We start from the raw sequence: 21,644 nt of genomic DNA, 5'->3' as shown, positions 1-21,644 counted from the left end.
CCAAGTAAAACATATTTTAGTTTGGTTTTTAATGTTCAATACTTCTTGAAACTCATATTTTGCATACTACCTTGCAAACATTTTAAAGCTAATTTTGAATTTGACATATACTAATTTTCCTTTCATTCTGCACAGAAAGATTTGTTTTTAAGAGATACATTCATATTTCTTTATTGTGGAGTTTGAGGTCATGTAATTTATTTATGAAAATAGTGATTCTTTAATGGATTGCTCACCACAGTGATGGAGCAATCATACTGCCTCGGTATTAAAGACTAGAATTGTCTCTAGTTCTATTAAATGCATTTTATTTATTTATTTATTTATTTTTGCTTTGAAAAGATGCTACTTGAAAATGGATGTGTTATCCAAAACTAATACATATTCTAGTATACATTTCAATTATTTTATCAAATTCAGCTCTTATTTTTGTTTTAATAGTTTAAAAGGAGCCAGTGTGGTGTAGTGATTAGAGTGCTGGACTAGGACTGGGGAGACCTGAGTTCAGATCCCCATTCAGCCATGAGACTTGTGACTCTGGGCCAGTCACTTCTCTCTCAGCCGAACCTACTTCACAGGGTTGTTGTGAGGAGAAACTTATGTATGTAGTACACTGCTCTGGGCTCCTTGGAGGAAGAGCGGGATATAAAATGTTAAATAAATAAATAAATAAAATAGGGTTCTGATAGTTTAATTAAGGTTCTGATTCTCTTAGACATATTGGACAGCTAACCTATTGACTGCTAACCTATTGACTGCATTTTACAATTTCATAGTCACAATTTGCTGAGAATAATCATAAAAACAAGTCCCTGGCTTTAGTGTTTTTTATCATGCTTTAGTGTTTTCTTTAGTGTTTAGTGCTCCAAACAATCTGTACTCCCTGCAGTGAACTCACTGTTAACTCTATGTCATCAGTAATATAATAGGGTTATGTTAGGCGTTGAGTTCAAACTGGGCTAGTTTGAATTGAACCTGGTTTGATCTGAACCAGTTTGGCACACCCCTACTTCCCAGTGGGGACTGGTAGGCTGGGAAGTGTGCTGCCTCGTGGTGGCCGAGGAGATGGTCTGAAGAACACTGAGCAACGCACCCCTCCCCCCCCACCCGGCCTCTTCATGCTTCCTCCAGGCTAGGGATGTGCACAGAACCAGTTTGGAGGCCCTTTAAGAGACTCCTAACCGGTCTGACAGACTGGCAGTTCTGCTGGTTCATCGTTGGAGGGTGTCTAACTCTAAGGGCGAGGGAAGGTGCACTCCTCCCTCCCCCCGTACTGTGTTTACCCTGCCGGCACTAGGGCAGCAGCATACCTCCCTGCCACCCCGTTTGCCCCATTGTTGGGTTGTGACTGGAAGTAGTGTGTGCGCCTGTGAGTGTCAACACGCTTGACAAGCATTCTTACGAGTGCGCTCACGACTTCCGGTCACATCCGAACAATGGGGCAAATGGGGCAGCAGGGGGTTATGCTGCTGACCCAAAAGACTTCTGGAAAACCGAGCACTGGCAGGGAAAATGTGGCAGGGAGTTAAGTGTAACACTCTTAAAGTTAGACACCCTCCACTGTTGAACCGGCCCCCGCCAGTTCCATGCACATCCCTACTCCAGGCCGTGAGTCACCTTTCCATTCCTTCTCCCTTCTTGAGGGCCCCACAAACAGACTCTTCTGAGACCCAGGGGCAGCAAGTCTGACTGGGGCTGAGTGCATTGCTTTCCTCTCCATCTCTTTTCTCCAAATCCCTGCATGGAAAGAAGTACACTCAGTCACGGTGACTCATGTCCTAGCTCAGGGTTTCTTAACCTTTGGCCCCCAGATGTTGTTGGACTACAACTCCCATCATCCTCAGCCACAAAGGCCATGTCTTCACCATGTTGCGTCTGGACTGTGGACTCCTGTCCTGTGTATAGTTTTCTCATGAGAACAATGAGATGTTCTGGGACGCCCATTTTCCTAAGGCTTGACATGGTTGACGCAATCAAAGGCCTTTCTGTAGTCAATAAAGCACATATTGACTTCTTTTTGGTATTATTTGGCTTTCTCAGTTATCCAGCATGCATCAGTAATGATATCTCTTGTTCCTTGGCCTTTTCTGTAACCAGTCTGAAAAAAGATTAGAGAGGCTATATATAGAGAGAGGTAAACTCAAACCCAGTGTAAATGGCAGGGAAGAGTTAAAGAAGACCATGAAGTATATTTGCTATTAAGTAGTATGTAATGTAGGAATACAGACACACAGCTGTATGACCTTGGTTCCCTTTATCTCTTGTCTCCCCCGCCCCAATGCACCTGTTTACTTCATTTGTTTGATTGAAATTAGTGTGTGTAATTAAAGCTGTGAACATTATAAGCAGGTGATCCACAGAAGATGGAGGAACAACACTGAGGTTGGTGTTTGATGCTGAAACATTTGTTTTTAACATGCTTTTAAAAACATTTTAAACAATGTTTTTATGTAACAAATTGGAAAGTCTTAAAAGAGTACTTGGGAGTCACCTTAAATATTTATTTATTTATTTACACGTTATATCCCGCTCTTCCTCCAAGGAGCCCAGAGCAGTGTACTACATACTTAAGTTTCTCCTCACAACAACCCTGTGAAGTAGGTTAGGCTGAAAGAGAAGTGACTGGCCCAGCATCACCCAGCAAGTATCATGGCTGAATGGGGATTTGAACTCGGGTCTCCATGGTCCTAGTCCAGCACTCTAATCACTACACCATGCTGGTTCTCTGTGCCTTGCACATATGTGCATTGCATCCAGCTTTTCCATGCATATACTTCTCCAATTTAAACTTGCTTCCACTATCTTCCCCATCCTCTTGCCTCCCTTGTGTTGACATTAGATTGTGAGCCCACGGGGACAGAGGCTGGTCTTCTCACTACTTGTCAAATGGCATGTATTAAAATGATGCCACACAAGACATACATATTATTAGAGCCGGGTCTCACAATCTGGAGGCTAGCCCAATTTTTGCTGATCATCAGAATAGCCCTGAAGTATTACTATTTCAAGGCACAGATGGGACAGAATGCTGGGGCTACACAAGTTTCTAACCAGCTGTTGCTGACAAGGACAGAGCCGATTCTGCGTAGCATCCAGTGAGGGAAGCTGCCCTTCGCACAATAAAATATTCAGGAGAGGGATGTTTCCAATGGAAGATAGGGACATATCTATGCAGAATGCCAGTGGTATCTGCTAGTAACATTCTGTATGTGGCAGCTCAGAGGAGCTATCTTTTATTCAATGTTTAATTCGATGGGCAGTCAGCTTAAAGGGCATGGGGCCAAGATAACAGGATAGATGGGGGGGGTAGGCTCTAGGTATTCAGAGGCAGAGGCAGCAGCGGTGACATGGGAGCACTCTGATCAAGTCTGGCAGGGGTGTTCCTAGCTCAAGTTGGGGTAGGGAGAGAAAAGGTCCACCCCAGAGGGGCAAGGAGGGGAAATTGAACAGTGTATCCCAGCAGGCTGAGGGAGGCTGGTGGCAGGGGACAGCAGAGTAGCATCTGTGATGGTGGTGGAGGCCTGGCACTTGCTGCCTCCTGCACTCCACACCTGAGGTGATCACCTCACCCTGATTGTTTAGCTTGGTGTCAGTGCAGTTGCTATCCTGAACAAGCTGCTGGTGAAGGAGGAGAACTGTTGGAAACTGTTTGGGATCAGGAATGGATTCCAAGAGTAATGGATTCTGGCATTCTGCCTGTTTAAATGGCAATTTACCTTAGGAAAACAACTTACTCCAAGCTCTGATTTGCTTACATATTCCAAGGATGACTCAGACTGAAGCAAAAGAGACATAACAACCCTTGGCAAGATTAGAAGATTCTGACTCCTCCTCTTCCTTTCATCCTATATTAATAGATCCTGTAAACAATAGGAGAAGGCTATCTCGGTTGGGAAAGTTTACATGTCCATAGATATGTGGGAACTCAAGGAGGTGTGGTTGAAATACTCTGGAATTTCTTATTCACAAAGACAGTGGGTGGGTATTTCAGGATAACAGTTCCGAGATATCAACCGCTTTACTGCATGTGTTCAACTGAGTTTGGATTAGTAAAGCTAAAGCAACATTCTTAAGAGAATAATTAATTTATTGTTTGTCTGAGTGACCAAGTTGGTGTCTGGATTTTCTTGCATCTGGCATTTAACTGCACTGTCTTTGTCTCTGAAACCTGAGACTTGTTAACAATGAGAGTTTTAAATCCAGCAGACTGATTGGGCAGGATCCTTTAGCTACCTTTCAGAAGTGAGAGAATTTATCAGTGTCTAAATAAATGAGGCATGAGGTACTCCCAATATACAAGATTAGATTAGATTAGGCTCAAAAGCCTCACAGGAAAGTTTGGAATCTGGATATTTTAAGCTACAACTTAATTCTGAACGTTTTCAGCCTGTCTCCACAGTACTCTAATACTTTTGATGGCATCAAGTGAAAAATAAGTTTGCTGTCTTCAATAGCTTCCTCCTGGGAGGGGCTGGTTCCACAGCTGTTTGTTCACTTAGGATTTCCCCCTCCTCTGCTTCTTCCACTGATTTATTCAGATAATTTGTCTGAGCCAAAAGGAGCTTTCTTTAATGGGAGTTATGTCTGCTTTCGGATTCTCAAATTTCCCTTGTAAAGATTCAGAGTTTTGAGAGATCTGTTCAAGTTATCAACAGTCACAGCCAGAGCTAGGAATTACAGCAGCAAAAGGCAGCTCCATCTTGGGGAGTTTAGAAATATCCTCCCTGCCCTACTGCATCTTTGTTCCTGGCCATTTATTTTCACTAGTTTCTAGTCTGGTTTCTGGTTACACAACTTAGCTGCTCTTTTGGTTACATTCCTTTGTGGGGACTATTTCAATTAGAACTGGCCACTCAGATGAATTCCTCTTCTTGTGCTGCACAGCTTGGCGGAGATTCATTTTGTCCAATACTGTGGTAGCCTTAAGTCACTGCAGTTGGTGGCAAATTATTGCCAGTTTTGGTGCAGTGCAAGCAGCTGCCCCTAAATGTTCTTGAGGGTATAAGCCGAGAGCCTAACCATATCCTTTAGAACAATGGAGCTTTCATTAGATACAGCTGCTTCTTGAGGCATGTTTGCACAGAAGCTTCCCACGCTCCCTGGTGTGGTTCCTTATCACACAACTGGAAATGTGGGAACCAACATTCATATATAGATAAATAAATAAATGAGGTGGGTGGGTGCGTGGCACTTTCCATAGAAAAGACAGGGCTCGCAATGTAAAAGTGGATACTACATTTGGGAGGTGATTGCCTTGAGATTTCACCTATCTGTACTGAACCTGTACTGTATTTACTTGAATAGAAGGTGACTCTGAATTTAAGACGATTCTCTGATTTCTAACATCAAAGAACGAGGGAGGGGGATAAGACCGCAGACTATTTAAAACAATCATCTGGAATCAGCCCTCCCAAAACATCTAGAGAAAACTTTATACCTTTTTAGGTTGTTTCCTATATGCCACATGGATAGTTAGAATAGTTTTGAAGAATAAGACTTCTAACCTCTGCAGTAGGTAAGTGTTCACGTTAAACATCTAGCATGCTTTCTATGCATGTAAATAGCATAGAACTCGGCTCAAGTCAGCACATATCATATTTTCTTATATAAATGTAGTGGCGGGGGGGGAACTATGTACAAACTCTATATGCTATCACATGTGAAAATCACACAAGTACCTATTTTGATTCAGCCTGTATTTAGAAGCCCAACATTTGGGAAGCCTCATTTGCACAGACAATCAGGACCCTCTCTACCACCATTACATTGGGGGAGGGGGTGCAGTGGGCCTTGCTGCTACAGATTTCCGGGTCCAAGAGTTCAGCAGCAGTGTCACAGAGGAATTGAAACCACTTTGCATGAGTGAGAATGCAATAGTCTTTGGCTGCTAGCCTCCCCGAATCTTCTAGTAGCTTCCCTACTCCCAAGTTATCATGAAGCAGGCAGCTGAGTAGTTCGACAGACAGCAGGAGATGGACGAGGCATTAATGAGCAGCCGCATGGTTTCCAGGACTTTGGTTCTCTCCAGGCAGTTGTTCTAGTTACCACATTTTTAATCTGGAGGGACTGCAGTTTGGTGGTAGACCACATGCTTTGTGTGCAGAAGATTAAGTCCCTGGTATCTCCAGCTAGGGCTGAGAAAGAACCCTTTCTGAAACCACAGAAAGCTGCTGCCAGTCAGTATGGACAATACTGAGGAAGATGGACCAATGGTCTGCCAGCTTTGCATGTTCTTCTGGGGCTTTCACCTGCCATGAGCTGGAGAGAACATCCAGGGCCAGTTCTTTCATGAGGCGAGGTAAGGTGGTCACCTCAGGTAGTAGATTATTGTGGTGCCAGCAGGGTGGCAAGAGGCTGCTCCAGAGCTATCAATGGATCCGCTCTTCAGGACCAATCATACCCTTGCAAGCTTTGCAAGGCGTGTGGGGAGAAGAGAGAAAGATAACTTCCTCTCAAACTTCTTGTAGAGCTTGAAATAAATATGAGAAGAAGCTGCCCTGAGAGAATCCTACATTTCTGATGAATAGGCATGATGCTGGGGCTGCAACACACACACACACACACACACACACACACACACACACACACACACACTCAGGACTCTATATAGTGGAAGAGATAAAGAGGCAGCAGCATTTGTAAGCTTCTGGTCCCGGCAGCCCAGAAACTTCAGGGTGGAATAATTTTCAGTTTACTTGTGGTACCAAATATCTTGGGGATAGTCTACATTTTGTGAATGGTTTTCACTACACTGTGAAGAAAAATGTAATTTGTGAAGAAGCAGATTATTATTATCATCATCATCATCACAATATCAAGCTGTTTAATTCAGTTGTAGCAATGCTCTAAGAAGCTAGGAATTATTCTTAGGGGAAAGAGGAATTGTTTCAGATCTGTGCATGTGCTCTCAGCAAGTGGTTCCTATCATATGACTATCTCATAGGAAGTGAGTGGTCAAGAGAAATGCATTCTTAACAACAAAAGTCAGGGACTGTAATTTTCAATGATGTTTAACTTGTGTTTTCCTACTTTCTCTTTTTGCTTTCCTTTCTCTGCTTTCCATTCGTGTTGCCCTGTGTGTGTGTGTGTGTGTGTGTGTGTGTGTGTGTGTGTGTGTGTGAAATATATAATGTGAATGTGAAAAATGTGTTAGCCATGTTAAATTTACCAAGACCCTGAGTTCTGCATATGGCTTCTTCTGTACCAGTGGATGATGCTTCAGAGAAAAGCCTGGTGGCAAATTCTGCATTAATGCTGGTCTTCTGGGAGGCATTTGAAGAAATAATCTATATATATAATTATCTAAGACATACCTGTCGCTAATCCCACGTGTGGCATGAGAATTTGCAAGCAGCTGCTGGGAGGGGGAGAGGAAAGTGGTGGCGGACAGAGAAAATGGCGGAGGTGGCAAGGGAAAGAAAATGTTGATGGTGGCCGGGGGGAGAAAAAGGCAGTGGGGTGGGGGGAGAGAAAACGGCAAGGAGGAGAACACGGTAGCAGCGGGAGAGAAACTGGCGGCGGTGGCCAGGGGGTCTGATAATGGGGTGGGGGGAGCCAGGAAGGTGGAGGGAGAACTAGAGGCACAGATGTTCTGCGCACAGGCCAGCTAGTATCAAATAAAACCCCATATTATGCTGCAAGTATTGGTTCCACAGCTTGCCTATGTCCTAGTTTCTTACTTGTCTCTATTTTTAAAAGCCCATTATGAACCAAACTCAATAGGTGATTACTTAGGAGAGACAGATGGATTAGAACTTTAAAACAAAAAACAAAACCCAGAACAAAATTGAGTGGATATATGATAATGCAGCTTACAACATGGCCATTAATTCAAAAGGCTAAATCAACTTAGGTTTATTAGTTTTAAAGAAAGTATAGATCTATAAGGCGCATCACTGTCTTTCATTTTCATGGATCAATTGCAAATTAGTATCCATTATTTATTATATTTTTATCATTTTTAAAATGGAAGGTAGGATGGATAGGTAAAATGGAAGGTAGGATGGCATTTATTTATTTATTTTAGTTTCAGTGAGTCAAAAAAGCAGCAAGTGATAGGTAGTAAACTTTGGCTGGAAAAATGAAAGAAATTAAGTGTCACTACTTGGCTTATGCAAGTGTAATAGTCCATGACTGAATACAGATCAAGACTATGGTCTGAAAATGGCTGAATGTGCAAATTCTGCATATAGTTTAATCTCTAGCCTTAAAATGTAGCCCTAAATACTTATCACAAAAAGAGGAAGAGAGAGAGGGTTCCGTCCAGTGTTCCCTCGAAGACCTCCTTGTAGTGGGCAATTCGCTCATTAGAGAGAGATGGGTTTGTGACCCACATGTTGATTGCACAGTGACTTGCCTGTCTGGTGTGAAGGTTGTGGACATCACACAGTGTCTAGACAGGCTCTTAGGCAGTGCTGGGGAGGAGACAGCTGTCGTGGTGCATGTCGGCACCAATGATGTGGGGAAATGTAGTCAGGAAGTCCTGGAAGCCAAATGTAGGCTGATAGGTAGCGTTTTGAAGTCCAGGACCCACACAGTAGCATTCACAGGAATACTACCTGTTCCACATGCAGGTACAGTGAGACTGGCAGAGCTGAGGGATTTCAATGCATGGATGAGACTTTGATGCCAGGAGGAGAGGTTTAAATTTGTTAGGCACTGGGATACATTTTGGGGAAAGCAAGACCTGTGCAAAAGGGACAGGCTGCACTTGAACCAAGATGGAACCAGACTGCTGGTGCTTAAAATCAAGAAGGTTGCAGAGCAGCTTTTAAAATGATGCCTGGGGAATAGCCGACAGTATCTGGGCAGTATCCAGTTCGGCAAATGCCATCCTTTAAAGTGCAAGGGTGCAAAAGATTCAGATAAAACAGAAGGGGAGAGAGCAGAACCACATAAAGAGCAGACAGAAGGCTGTGCCAGCTGGTCAAAGAGTCAAAAGAAAGATAGCATATATCAGGCGAGAAATTCTGCGTATAGGTGCTTATAAGTGAATGCCAGAAGCCTCCGAGCCAAGATGGGTGAGCTGGAGTGCTTGGTTGCTAACACAGAAATAGATATAGTGGGCATAACAGAAACATGGTGGAACAGTGAGAACAAGTGGGACACGGTTATCCCTGGATATAAACTCTATAGAAAGGAGGAGAACCTTGGAGGTGGAATAGCACTGTATGTTAAAGAAGGGATAGAATCTAACAAGGTAGAAAACCTAGGTGGACCAGAGTCCTCCACAGAAACCCTGTGGGTGACAATACAAGGCCTGAAAAGAAATGTGCTACTGGGGATGGAAATCAGGGAGGTGTCAAGGAGAGGCAGGGCAGTAATAATCAGTGACTTCAATTACCCACACCTAGAATGGGTGAATTCACAGTCAGGTAATGACAAAGAGGTCACATTTCTAGATACGCTGTATGACAGTGCCCTAGAACAGTTGGTCTTGAAACCAACCAGAGAGAAAGCGACCTTGGACTTAATCCTGAGTGGCAACCAGGACATGGTGCATGATGTCAGTGTCATCAACCCTTTAGGGAACAGTGACCACAGTGCCATCAAATTCAGCATACATGTGTGGAGAGAATCACCAAAAAAATCTAACATAGACACTTTGAATTTCAGAAGAGGAAACTTCTCCAAAATGAGGAGTATGGTGAAAAGTAAGCTGAAAGGGAAAAATCAGGAGAGTCACTTTGCTCCAGAATGCACGGAGTTTACTCAAAACCACAATACTAGAAACCCAGTTAGATTGTATACCCAAAAGGAGCAAAGGTACCACTAAGTCCAGGAGGATGCCAGCATGGCTAACAGGTAACATCAAGGAAGCCATAAAAGGAAAGAAGACTTCCTTCCAAAATTGGAAGGCCTGCACAAATGAAGAAAACAGAAAGGAACACAAATTCTGGCAAAAGAAATGCAAGGTTACAATAAGTGGGGCGAAAAGAGAGTTTGACGAACATTTAGTTAAAAGCATCAAGAGGAATAACAAAAACTCCTTTAAATACATCAGATACAGGAAACCTGCCAGGGAGGCGGTTGGACCATTAGATAATGAGGGAGTGAAAGGGATTATTAAGGAGGAAATGGAGGTTGCAGAGAAGCTAAATTAGTTCTTTGTGTCTGTCTTCATGGCAGAGGATACTGAGCATATACCTGTTCCTGAACCAGGCTTTTTGGGAATGGAGGCTAAAGAACGGAGTCAGATAGAAGTGACAAGAGATGATGTTCTAAACTGTCTGGAAAAACTGAAAACTAGCAAACCGCCAGGGCTGGATGGCATCCATCCAAGAGTCCTCAAAGAACAAAAATGTGTAATTGCTGACCTCCTTGCAAAAATATATAACTTATCCCTGCAATCAGGCTCTGTACCAGAGGACTGGAAAGTAGCAAATGTAACACTGATTTTCAAAAAGGGATCCAGGGGCGATCTGGGAAATCACAGGCCGGTCAGCTTAACGTCCGTTCCAGGCAAATTGATGGAAAGCATCCTCAAGGATAAAATTGTAAAGCACATAGAACAACAGGCCCTGCTGGGAAAGAACCAGCATGGCTTCTGCAAAGGTAAATCTTGCCTCAAAAACCTTTTGGGGTTCTTTTAGAGTGTCAATAAGTGTGTGGATCAAGGTGATCCAGTTGACATAGTATACCTGGACTTCCAAAAAGCTTTCCACAAAGTTCCTCATCAAAGTCTCCTGAGGAAACTTAGCAGTCATGGGATAAGGGGACAAGTACATGTGTGGATTGCTAATTGGTTACAGTTTCTTGCTAACAGGAATCAGAGGGTAGGGATAAATGAAGAGTTTTCACAATGGAGAGAGGAAGTGGGATCCTCCAGGGATCTGTACTAGGACCATTGCTCTTTTATTTATTTGTTTATTAATTTATCAAATTTGTATACCACACCAAACTTTTGGCAGTTATTCATAAATGATCTAGAAGTAGGGGTAAGCAGCAAAGAGGCCAAATTTGCAGATGATACCAAACTCTTTTGGGTAGTGAAATCCAAAACGGATTGTGAAGAGCTCCAAAAGGATCTCTCCAAACTGGGGGAGTGGGCAACAAAATGGCAAATGTGATTCAATGTTGGCAATTGTAAAGTGATGCACATTGGGATGAAAACCCCCAACTTCAAGTATACGTTGATGGGATCTGAGCTGTTGGTCACTGATCAGGAGAGGGATCTTGGGGTCGTGGTGGACAGCTTGTTGAAAGTGTCGAATCAATGTGCGGCAGCTGTGAAAAAGGCCAATTCTATGCTAGGAATCATTAGGAAGGGAATTGAAAATAAAACTGCTAATATTATAATGCCCTTACACAAAACGATGGTGCAGCCACACCTGGAGTACTGTGTACAATTCTGGTCACCACATCTAAAAAAGGACATTGTAGAACTGGAAAAGGTGCAGAAGAGGGCAACCAAGATGACCAGGTCTAGGACACCTTTCTTATGAGGCAAGGCTACAATACCTGGGGCTATTGAGTTTAGAAAAAAGATGACTGCGGGGAGACATGATAGAGGCCTATAAAATCGTGCATGGTGTGGAAAAAGTGGATAGAGAGAAATTCTTCTCCCTCTCACATGACACTAGAACCAGGGGTCATCCAATGAAATTGATTACCAGGAAATTTAGGACTGACAAACGGAAGTACTTTTCCACACAATGCATAATCAACTTGTGGAATTCTCTGCCACAAGCTGTGGTGACAGCTAACAACCTGGATGGCTTTAAGAGGGGTATGGATAATTTCATGGAGGACACGTCTATCAACAGCTACTAGTCGGAGGGCTATAGGCCACCTCCAGCCTCAAAGGCAGGATGCCTCTGAGTACCAGTTGCAGGGGAGTAACAGCAGGAGAGAGGGCATGCCCTCAACTCCTACCTGTAGGCTTCCAGCGGCATCTGGTGGGCCACTGTGTGAAACGAGATGCTGGACTAGATGGGCCTTGGGCCTGATCCAGCAGGGCTGTTCTTATGTGCACGTGCTCACACATTTTTTGATATCACTCAGGTTTAATCAGGAAGGCCCCACTCTGAATGTATTTGCGCACACACTGCCTTGGTACTACCGCCCAGAACAAAACTTATTCCGCACACAGATGAAAAAAATTAGAGAGAACACTGTTTCCGTCTACTACATCTAGTGGCCAATTCCACTAATCAGAATGTGCTTTCATATACTGTCTGATATCCAGACCAGTGTTGCACTAGGTGCAATGAGAGAAGTTGTGCATATTTTCTATAATAAGTTTGTGGAACTGCACATTGATGTGGTGCTTCATGATGTTGCGCAACCACTAGTAGAAGACCTTCTCAGACATATACAAGGTTGCATTACAAGGCTGCGCAAACTGTCATGCCATGTGTGGTAAGACATTGTAAAACTAATCAACATATTCCACTAGCACAAAGGCTTCTTTGCACAATGTCCTTGTGCTAGTACAACAGTATTACATTACTGCAACACCAGTCTGGATGTAAGCCATTGATTGGGAAATGTTTCTGTATCACTACACATTTGCCTTGGATGAACATTTTACAATAGTAATGGTGACTGGCTATTTTTTGTTACCTGCACATATTTAACAAAAGGTGTTATGTCCATACAGTACAGGAAGATAACGTAATGGGGGCAGGGGAGTCCCATAACGAATTAGTTCTTATATGATGGTACCTGTTCCAAGCTTAACATTGGCCACACTGTTCTAGTATGTGCACATTGTCCACAACCTGGAATTTCTGATATGCCTGTCAACAAGATAGATTCGATATAAATACGTTAACAATATCATCACAACTTTATTTTCATAGTATAACATCCATATAGCTTAGGATGTAAGGATTTTTAGCCCAATGCACATGTAATGGCTGACATGATGCACAGCCTTCTGTTGTTCTAATCAGGCGCGTAACAACGATAGGGCAAGGGGAGACAGTTGTCTGGGGGCCCCACTGCCTGGAGGGGCCCCCCAGAGGCACCTCACGTGACTCCCCATTGCCCCCTGCCCAGCCCCATAGCCCCTCAGCCACTTGCCCTGTTCGCCGTCTCTCCAGCTTGTTCTCCTGGCCGGCAATGGAGCAGCAGACAAGCTGCAAGGAGCTCCTTTTCTCCCGCCTCTCAGCTGATCGGCGGGTGGGCGGGGCTTCCACGGAGGCCTCGTGTAGGCCTCTGTGAAGCCTGAACTCCAGTAGGGCCCAAGCCAGCCAGGAAGGAGGAGGCAGCCAGAGTGGCCACCACTGGTCTCTGCAGCAGAAGACCCCATGCTGCCAGGTAGAGTGTGAACTCCTTTTTGTGGTTACCTCCCCCCGCCCCGGATATATAGGCATCTGCTTGCCATAGGGCTTTGATAGGGTGGGGGGAGGGACTGAGAAGTCTCTGAATATTTAATATTTAATATTTAATATTTAAACAGCTTGGAAAATTTGCTGGCTTAAAAAAAACTATCTTAAAAGTCCTATAAGTGGCTTGTTTCATGGCAAAAAATTACAAAGACTTCTGGAAGAAACAGTATTATATTTATTTTATTCATTCATTCATTCATTTATAAATGCACTTATGTTCAAGTTGTTTTGCAACCCAGAAGGTCTGAGTGAGAACTGTGAAGCATGTCTTGTGCTTTTATTTTATTTTATTTTTCTTGTGTGTGAACTGCTCCCCAATAACTTGCAGGGACTTCAGGGTAAATCTGGCCAACATGTGAATGCAGCACCTCCATTCCAGAGGAGATGTGTGTTAAAGGGCTTTAAAAGCCGCCTGTGAAAAACCTCCTGGAATCGAACTTGACTGAATTTGTTCAGAATTCTGAGAAAACAAACATAGGTTCACCCTGCATGGTTGAAAGTCTCCTTTGCTAATCTGCAGCGAGGGGGCCATTTTAATGATTCATCTTTCTAATGTGTTCTAGGCATTAAAAGTAATACAAATGTATAGTACTCAATGTATATCACTATATATTGTGACGTGTGTGTGTATTCAGTGAAATGTATTTCCAGGCAGCATACTTATTTTGGAATATCAGACTTAAATCCTTGGGGGCTTGGGGTGTGCGGAGGCCCTGGACTTTGAGTGGGGGGGGGGCATTTTAAAATCTCGTCTCTGGGCCCATTCCAACCTTGCTACGCCCCTGGTTCTAATACTCTGCCCTGGTGCTGTTGTGGAGTCCCAAGGAGTATTGGGGCTGCTCAGCTTGAACAGTTGCTGTTTCCCCATTGTAAAGTAAAGTGTACCATCGAGTCGGGGAGGCACTGCTAGCCCCTTCTGGGCAGCCCCGACTTTGCCTTAGGACTCCAAACAGCCCTGGGGTGGAACCTTAATGTGATGGAAGGCTTCAGAGTCTCAGCACTGTGTATGCACAAACAGATTTGTATGTACTCACAGTTATTCACACATCATGTTGAACACACATACAGTAGTACACTTCCTATCTGTACCCTAAATTTAAGGGGTCCCGTACTCAGGTTCAATTTTTAAATGAATGCATGTATAGTAATTCACCCCAAAACATGTACAGGTATACAGATACCTGTATGCATGTAAAACAGAATGATTTAAGACTTTATTCTCACTGGAAATAGGCTAGGACAATATTTTATGCCCAGAACTGTAGCAGCATACACCAAGGCCGCAAAGCTGTAGGCAGCATGTCCAGTTTTCTTGGATAGTGCAGAACTTTCTTCTTAGAGTAGATCTACATACTCTCTCATGCCAGGCATCAGCAGTGAGCATAGCCAGGCGTCTGTTGCCCCCTATTGGTGCCTCTTTTCCTCTGTACTTACTTATTTGCCCTCTGCCATGGGGGAGGGGCAGAAGCAGCTGGTTGGCATCTGTAATACCGATCTACCGTATCCAGCCCCAGCAACTTTCATGTAGCATCCACTGCACGCTCTTGGGAAACAGCCCCAAAGCCCAAGAGGATCCACTGCTTCTCTTCCTCCTACAACAACTTCCGCTGCCACTGCTGCTGCTGTGGGGGCTGGACTGGTAAGGGAGAGAGCAGAGCAACAAGCAGCAACAGCAGAGCAACAAGCCTTCTTGGCTGCTACTCATGTGCTTATTTGCCCTCTCCTTCACTGAGGACTCGCCAGCATGCAACCAGGGATGAGAACGAAGAGCAGAAGCCACTGCCCCATGCTTGCTTGCCCTCAGTTGATGCTAGGCCCGCAGGAGGCGTGGGGACCCACACATGAGAGCTTAAGGAGACCTATGAAAGGTATCTTGTCTGACAGCCCAGGGAAACCTGGAGGAGTTAGTACTGCACTCTCTCCACGAAATATTATTAGCTGACACGAAGAGGAAAATTACTCTAAGCAGTCCCATTGAAATTAACATCGCTTAACTTGTCATTTTAATTTCAATTGGACTACTTAAAGTAATTTTCTTAATCATGTCAGCTGTTGTTATTTAACATCAACAAGTTCAGTAATCCCTCTAACAACTGCTAACTGGGCAAAGTTAGATTACTCACTGGATCCTTGCTAACTGAAGCATCTTTTAAAATGGTGGCTCTTATATTTTGTGAGAGAGCAATTATTCCTATTCATCCCTATATTATTTATTTATTTATATACACATATCCCACTCTTCCTCTGAAGAGCCCAGAGCAGTGTACATGGTTATTTTTATCCTCACAACAACCCTGTGAGGTAGGTTAGGCTGAGAAATACATGAATGGCCCAGAGTCACCAGGTTTAATGGTTGAATGGGGATTCGAACTCGGGTCTTCCCAGTCCTAGTCCAACACTCTAACCACTAATCCAAAGGAAATAGTTGTGGTAAGGAAAGAGTTGTGGTATGCAAGGACAATGCAGTGGAGTTGAATTAGGAATATTAACAGTTTAATGAAATAGATATTATGTACAGAGAGGCAAGTCTGTACATAATACATGCTCTTCAGTGCTCTTGCTGCAGGTTGTTTGTTAGCCTCGCCTCTACTCCAGGACAGGAATACAAGTAACTAAAGCCCCATTCAAAAGCTGGCCTGGATCAAGGAATGGATTAACCAACAAACACCACAACCCCAGCATACTGTCTTTCCCAGTGTCTGTTGCTGGGGTCTCCTTTGTGTATTTGTTTACATTGTCAGCCATTTTGAGTACAAGGAACAATCTTCTATTTTCTTTTGCTATGTAAACCACATTGAGAACTTGTTTGCTGAAAAGTAGTTGTCCAAGTTCCAATGTATACACCCCAGAGGCAACCAAGAAAGAGCTGCCAGGATTGGAGAAGAGCTAGACAAGAGGGTGAAGCAGGACTCAGTGAGGCTACTGACTATCGATGCGGGCTCCACTGGGTGGGCCCAGGCCTTCATGCTGCCAATCAGCTGTGTGATGGCTGGGAAGGGCCAGGCCTACATGCTGGTGATCAGCTGTGCAGTTGGGTGGGACCAGGCTTGTGCACCACTGACCAGTTGTGATGTGACCAAGCAGGCTTCAGCTTGTCCTTCACCAATTTGCTGGGGGGCACAGGCTGGAACAGGGCATGACACCCACTTGCCACTGTGGAGCAAAAGCAGGGGAGGACTAGAAGGACAGAGACTAGCGCTGATGACAGAAGGGCAGGGGAGGAGCCACCATTGTGCAAACGGGTTCAAAGAACCCGGGCCGCCAATGAAAAAGGCCACCAAAGCCTGCAAGGGGGGGGCTTGGGCTCCCTCTGCCCACACCTTGGATCCAGAGAGCCTCAAGCAAGCTCTCCCCTGTCCTTTTCAGGCAGCACTTGCTGCCTGATAGCATGCATTTATCTTGCTCTTCCTTGCTGGAGGGAGAGAAAGGGAAATACATGCTGTCAGGCAGCAAGCGCTGCCTCAAATGACAAGGGGAGAGATCGTTTGGGCTATCCCAAGCCTGGGCCAAGCCCCCTCTGTATGTGAAGCAAGGGAGAGAAAGAGAAATACAGGCTGTCAAGCAGCAAGTGCTGCCTGAAAAGGACAGGGGAGAGCTTGCTCAGGGCTCTCCAGAGCCTGGGTGAGGGTGGGGGTGGGGGAGTTCGCTCGGGGCTCTTCCAGAGCCCAAGACACGCCCCCGTGCTCATGACATCACACACGGGGCATAACTAGAGGGGCCGCTGAGCGGGGCTGGACACAGGCTGCCATTCGGCTGGCTCTGCGCCTGCAGAAGGGCAAAGGCTAAAGGATTGCAGGGGGCTATTTAGGAAGCAGAGCACCAGTTATGAGAATGGTGAAGTACTACATACAGGACAAACATGGTCCGCCAGGGAGGGACAAGGCTCACTAACTTCCTGACCAGCCGGAGGAGGAACTGGAAACTGAGGTAACCCCCTCCCCACTAAGCTGAGGCATCAGGTAAACATGGGTGTGAGAGGACAAGAAGCAACAGCAGTATATAAAGATTATTAATAACAAAATTAAGGTAGGTCAGTAGTATTATCCCCACGTTGTAAATAGGGACTTGAGACTGAGAGTGGCCTATGATGACCAATTAAGTCATTAAGGTCATGGTGAGGGGAATTTCAAACAAGAGATGATCTGTAGGTCAGTCTCTTAGTCACTCACTACCCTATACTAGCATAACTTGTTGGTACTGAAGAAATGCTAAAAGGAACCATTAACTGGCTTTAGGCGCTCCTAGGGATTATTTATTTGGAAATGTAAAAAAAAAGATGGGGAATGCACAAATAAAAGACAAATACTGTACTTTAAAATTAATTGCTGATATCCTGATTAATTTACTAGAGGAAGTCCTACTGAAATGTAGTAGCCCTTCAGAATAACTTCTGAATAGTACTCTTGAGTAATTTAGTCAGGATGTCAGCTAGTATCTGTAGTTCCGTCTAAGTTTTCCAGCATCTCTATACAGATTCAGCAGAAACAAATGATTTTGATTACCAGAAAATTTCAGTCTTCCCTTCCAGAAAGATCCACAGATGTAAACAATAATCCCAATAATCCTTGATGTTCTGCAAAGTTACAAGAAACTGAAACACTGATCTTAAGGAAAACTAACAGCACAATAAACAACTTTGTTAAAGCAGACAACTATGCCTTGGGAAAATTGCCTAAGGTATTGTACTTTTTACTGCTAATTTACAATTAGCTGCTGTTGTGGCCTAAGCACATGTGGCCATGGTATGTTTTTAGATTTTTTGGAAAGTCTATCCAGAAGAAGAATGTAACACACAGGCTGATGTTTCTTAGATGGGTTTTAGATATCCTAGGCACTATGGAAGGTAGTTAAAATGATTGTTGCTAAACTGTAGAACTTCTGCATTATCATCTCCAAGATTCCATGCTGATATATTTACCCTCATAAATAACAGATGGTTCATCTATTTAAACATCTCACAAAAGCTGTGGCATCTCCATAACTTCTAGGCTTATAAGCAACTGCTGGGAGATTAGGGGGTGACTCTTGGGTCAAATATTTACCTCATAAGGAACAGTGGCTGACATACTGCACAATGTTCTGACTGCCTTATAGCAGAACTTGGAGAGAGTAGGGTTGCCCACATTGTGTTGGCTGGAATCGGGATGCTGGAGGGGGGAACTAGGGGCAGGGCTTGTCTTGGCCCCAGGTGGTAGCCGCCGCTGGGTGCGCTTAACTGGTGGTGGTCACTCACCACCACCACCACGGCGGCTGCTGCTGCATGGCAAGTGGAGTGGGATGGCAGTGAGAGCAGGGGCGTAGCTATAATTGAGTGAAAGGGTTCAAAGAACACAGGCCCCCAGCTCCTGAGGGCCCTCCAGCTCCATCCCTCCCTATTTCCTTCATTATCTTCCTCACTCTGGGGGGCCGCCAGAGAGAGGGGTGAACACAGGCCCCCTCTCCCCCAGCTACGTCCCTGGGTGAGAGCTCTCCCGCTTCTCAGTTAAACTATGTTAAGTCTGTCTGTCGGGGGCTCAGGGGCTGGGGGTGCTCACTGGTAGGGGTGTGCACGGAATTGTGGAGCTGCGGTCTGGCACTAGGGTGGGGGGTTCCAATAAGGATGGGGGGGCTTTACTTACCCCTCCCAACAACTGCGCCGTATTTCCTAGAGCAATCGGGCTGCAGGATACCTCCCTGCCGCCCGCTTCAATCCCCGCTTGGCTGTTGCTCCTCCTGAAGTATTCGGAATCGGGTGGCAGGATACCTTTCTGCCGCCCCCTTCAAAACCCCGCTCGGCTGGTGGCCGCCCCCTTCAAGACCCCTGCCGCCCCCTTCTCCCCAGTGCCGCATTGCAAAGGGGCGGCAGGATAACTCCCTGCCGCCCCTTTGCCTGCTCAGCTTTTGAATACTCGGCTTTCCGAATACTTCAGGAGGAGCCACAGCCAAGTGGGGATTGAAGCGGGCGGCAGGGAGGTATCTTGCTGCCCGATTGCTCTAGGAAATACGGCGAGGTTGTTGGGAGGGGTAAGTAAAGCCCCCCCCCCGTCCTTATTGGAACCCCCCACCCCATCTTCCCGAACCGAACCACCCAGTGTCCGGACCAGTCCGGAGGCCTTTAGAATGGCCTCCGAACCGGTCCGTGCACATCCCTACTCACTGGCAACAGGCAAAACTAGAGAGAAGGCAGCACCAGCAAAAGACTCCATTACCCAACCCGCCTTCCTGCCAAATGAAGCCTATCCGGCTGATTCCAGGTTTCTGTGCACACACACACTAAAAGTAAAAAAGAAAAGAAAAATCAAATCAAAACAAAAAGGTTAAAAGAAGTCAAAAAGCGGGAGAAAATTAGTCCCTATCGGGATGAGCATTTTCCCTCAATAAGTCAAGACATCCCACGCCAGGCAGGAGAGTTGGCAACCCTAGTTCTGAAAGAGCACTCTTGCACAGACAGGGAAACATTGCACAAATGCAGCTGCATGATCAATAGCCACTGGAAATAATGGCCAGCCGCACAACTGTGTTTGCACCATTGTTCAGATTGCGCAAGAGTGCTCTTGTGCAACTGTGCACATATTTCATTACAAGGCAGACAGACTACTGCACAGAAAGTCACGTTACAAATTGGTGCCAGTTTGTACAGACTTCCGGTATCATACTTTCCTGTATCATAAAATATAAAAACTATCATTCTTTAGTTGTTATAATCCTCAGTTTTTAGCTTGTTATTAATACTTTTTAATTTGAAACTTTTTAATAAAAATGTAATTTTAAATGTAGTTTTAGCCTAGTCTTTTAACTTATTTAAATTTATTAATCTTTTATTTTACATTGTATCTATTTTATTAATGTCATGAGCCACCCCAAGCAGTAGCGTACTGAAGGGGCGAGGTATAAATATTTTAAATAAAGAATAATAAAATATCCATACTGACTATCACTGGTAGAACCCTAAACTAGGGTTAATAACTGGATAAGTGCACACTCCTCCTCCAACTTATATATGAAGTCTTACTTTGTACTGATGAAGCAAGGACAATATTTTCAGAAATTTGCAAGTTTAAGATCTGTTTTCAGTTTGCAAAAATGTGTATGAGTTTAGACTCTGAGTTATCATAGCAATAAAGTCAAAATTGATGACTCTCTTTTGCTGTAATGAATGGATTCAGTTTTGTTTTAAATAAGGCTCCAGTGTTAACTAAAAGTGATCCGAACCACCCTTTCTACATCAAATTACTTCTCGAAAATAAATTGTAATTTTGTAACACAAACAGTAATTACTAATGTATTTATTTATCTATCATATTTCTGTACCGCCTGTATAGAAATATAGACATCTCTAGTATAACTCGTACATCACCTAAAGAGAATCATTAATTTTTATGACTGAATGTCTAGATCATACAGTATTTGGCAAACGAATGCATTACAATTAATTTTAATCAAATAAATATCAATGTTTAACATAATCATTATTTTTATATATAATAATATAACATGATTAATAGATAGATAGATAGATAGATAGATAGATAGATTTTTATAATAAGCAATGGGGACTGTGTGGTACATAACAATACAGAATGCAATCAACAGGTCAAGCTAGACATAACTGAGTATGACTCTTTATCCTCACTGTAGTCTATGTCAGTGTTTCTCAACCTTTTTGGACTCAAGGACCGCTAAATCATTTTTGCAGAGTGTCAAGGACCGCTACATTCTTTGTGTGCAGTTTCCCGGACCAGCAGTTAGTAAAGGGGTTTCAAGTTTAATTTTATGTTATATATCTAACAGATATGACATCTAACATTGCAATTAAAATAATATCATAAAATAAAATTTGTTAAACAATAAACTGTATTTTATTTACATACTATTTACATACTCATCAAAATGCACACAAGAAATTAAGTTAATGTGAACATTAAAATTTTAAAACTACATGTTTACTTGCTACATGTTTACTTAACCTTTTCCGATTCTTTTCATCGTGTGTGCATCATCACTTATCGGGGGGAAATCCCAGGTGCCCGATATTGTTGTGCGTGCGCGGAATCTCAAGACTTTCCCCTTCTTTCTCTGCAAAGGTGTTTGCTTGTTTTGCTGGGAAGGGAAGGTTGCACTGAAGAGGCGATTGCACATGCAAGGGCTGGCTTGCTGTGGCGGCCCCAAGCCAGAGGAAGCGCGAAGGGGGCGGGACTCAGCAGAAATGTCCACTCCAGTCCCTACTGCTGTAGTAGCTGCGGCTGAGGCGGGGCTGGAGAGCGGGGGAAGGCGGGATGGATGGCTATTGCTAAGAGACGAGGAGGGGAGCCGGGCTTGTTTGCCTTTAAT

At 44.1% G+C, this 21,644-nt stretch overlaps 1 protein-coding gene and 1 long non-coding RNA gene across 4 annotated transcripts in view; one reads left to right on the top strand and one right to left on the bottom strand.

The window, feature by feature from the left end:
- Window positions 1-21,644, bottom strand: part of TANC1 (tetratricopeptide repeat, ankyrin repeat and coiled-coil containing 1) — a 225,385-nt gene that overhangs the window by 202,654 nt on the left and 1,087 nt on the right. The gene's annotated exons all lie outside the window — the stretch shown is intronic.
- The window catches only part of LOC128329345 (uncharacterized), a 28,412-nt gene continuing 19,967 nt past the window's right edge, over window positions 13,200-21,644 (top strand). The window contains exon 1 of one of the 3 annotated variants that reach the window (XR_008309626.1): window positions 13,200-13,263. This is a non-coding gene — a long non-coding RNA (uncharacterized LOC128329345). Of the gene's footprint in view, window positions 13,264-17,054; window positions 17,262-17,712; window positions 18,012-21,644 lie in introns of those variants that run through there. The other 2 variants (XR_008309628.1, XR_008309625.1) reach the window with 2 other exon arrangements.

The sequence above is a fragment of the Hemicordylus capensis genome, chromosome 1 (assembly GCF_027244095.1).
Source record: "Hemicordylus capensis ecotype Gifberg chromosome 1, rHemCap1.1.pri, whole genome shotgun sequence".
Classification (NCBI taxonomy): Eukaryota; Metazoa; Chordata; class Lepidosauria; order Squamata; family Cordylidae; genus Hemicordylus; species Hemicordylus capensis.
Note: the sequence above shows the minus strand (reverse complement) of the source record. Positions and strands in the feature narration are given on the sequence as shown.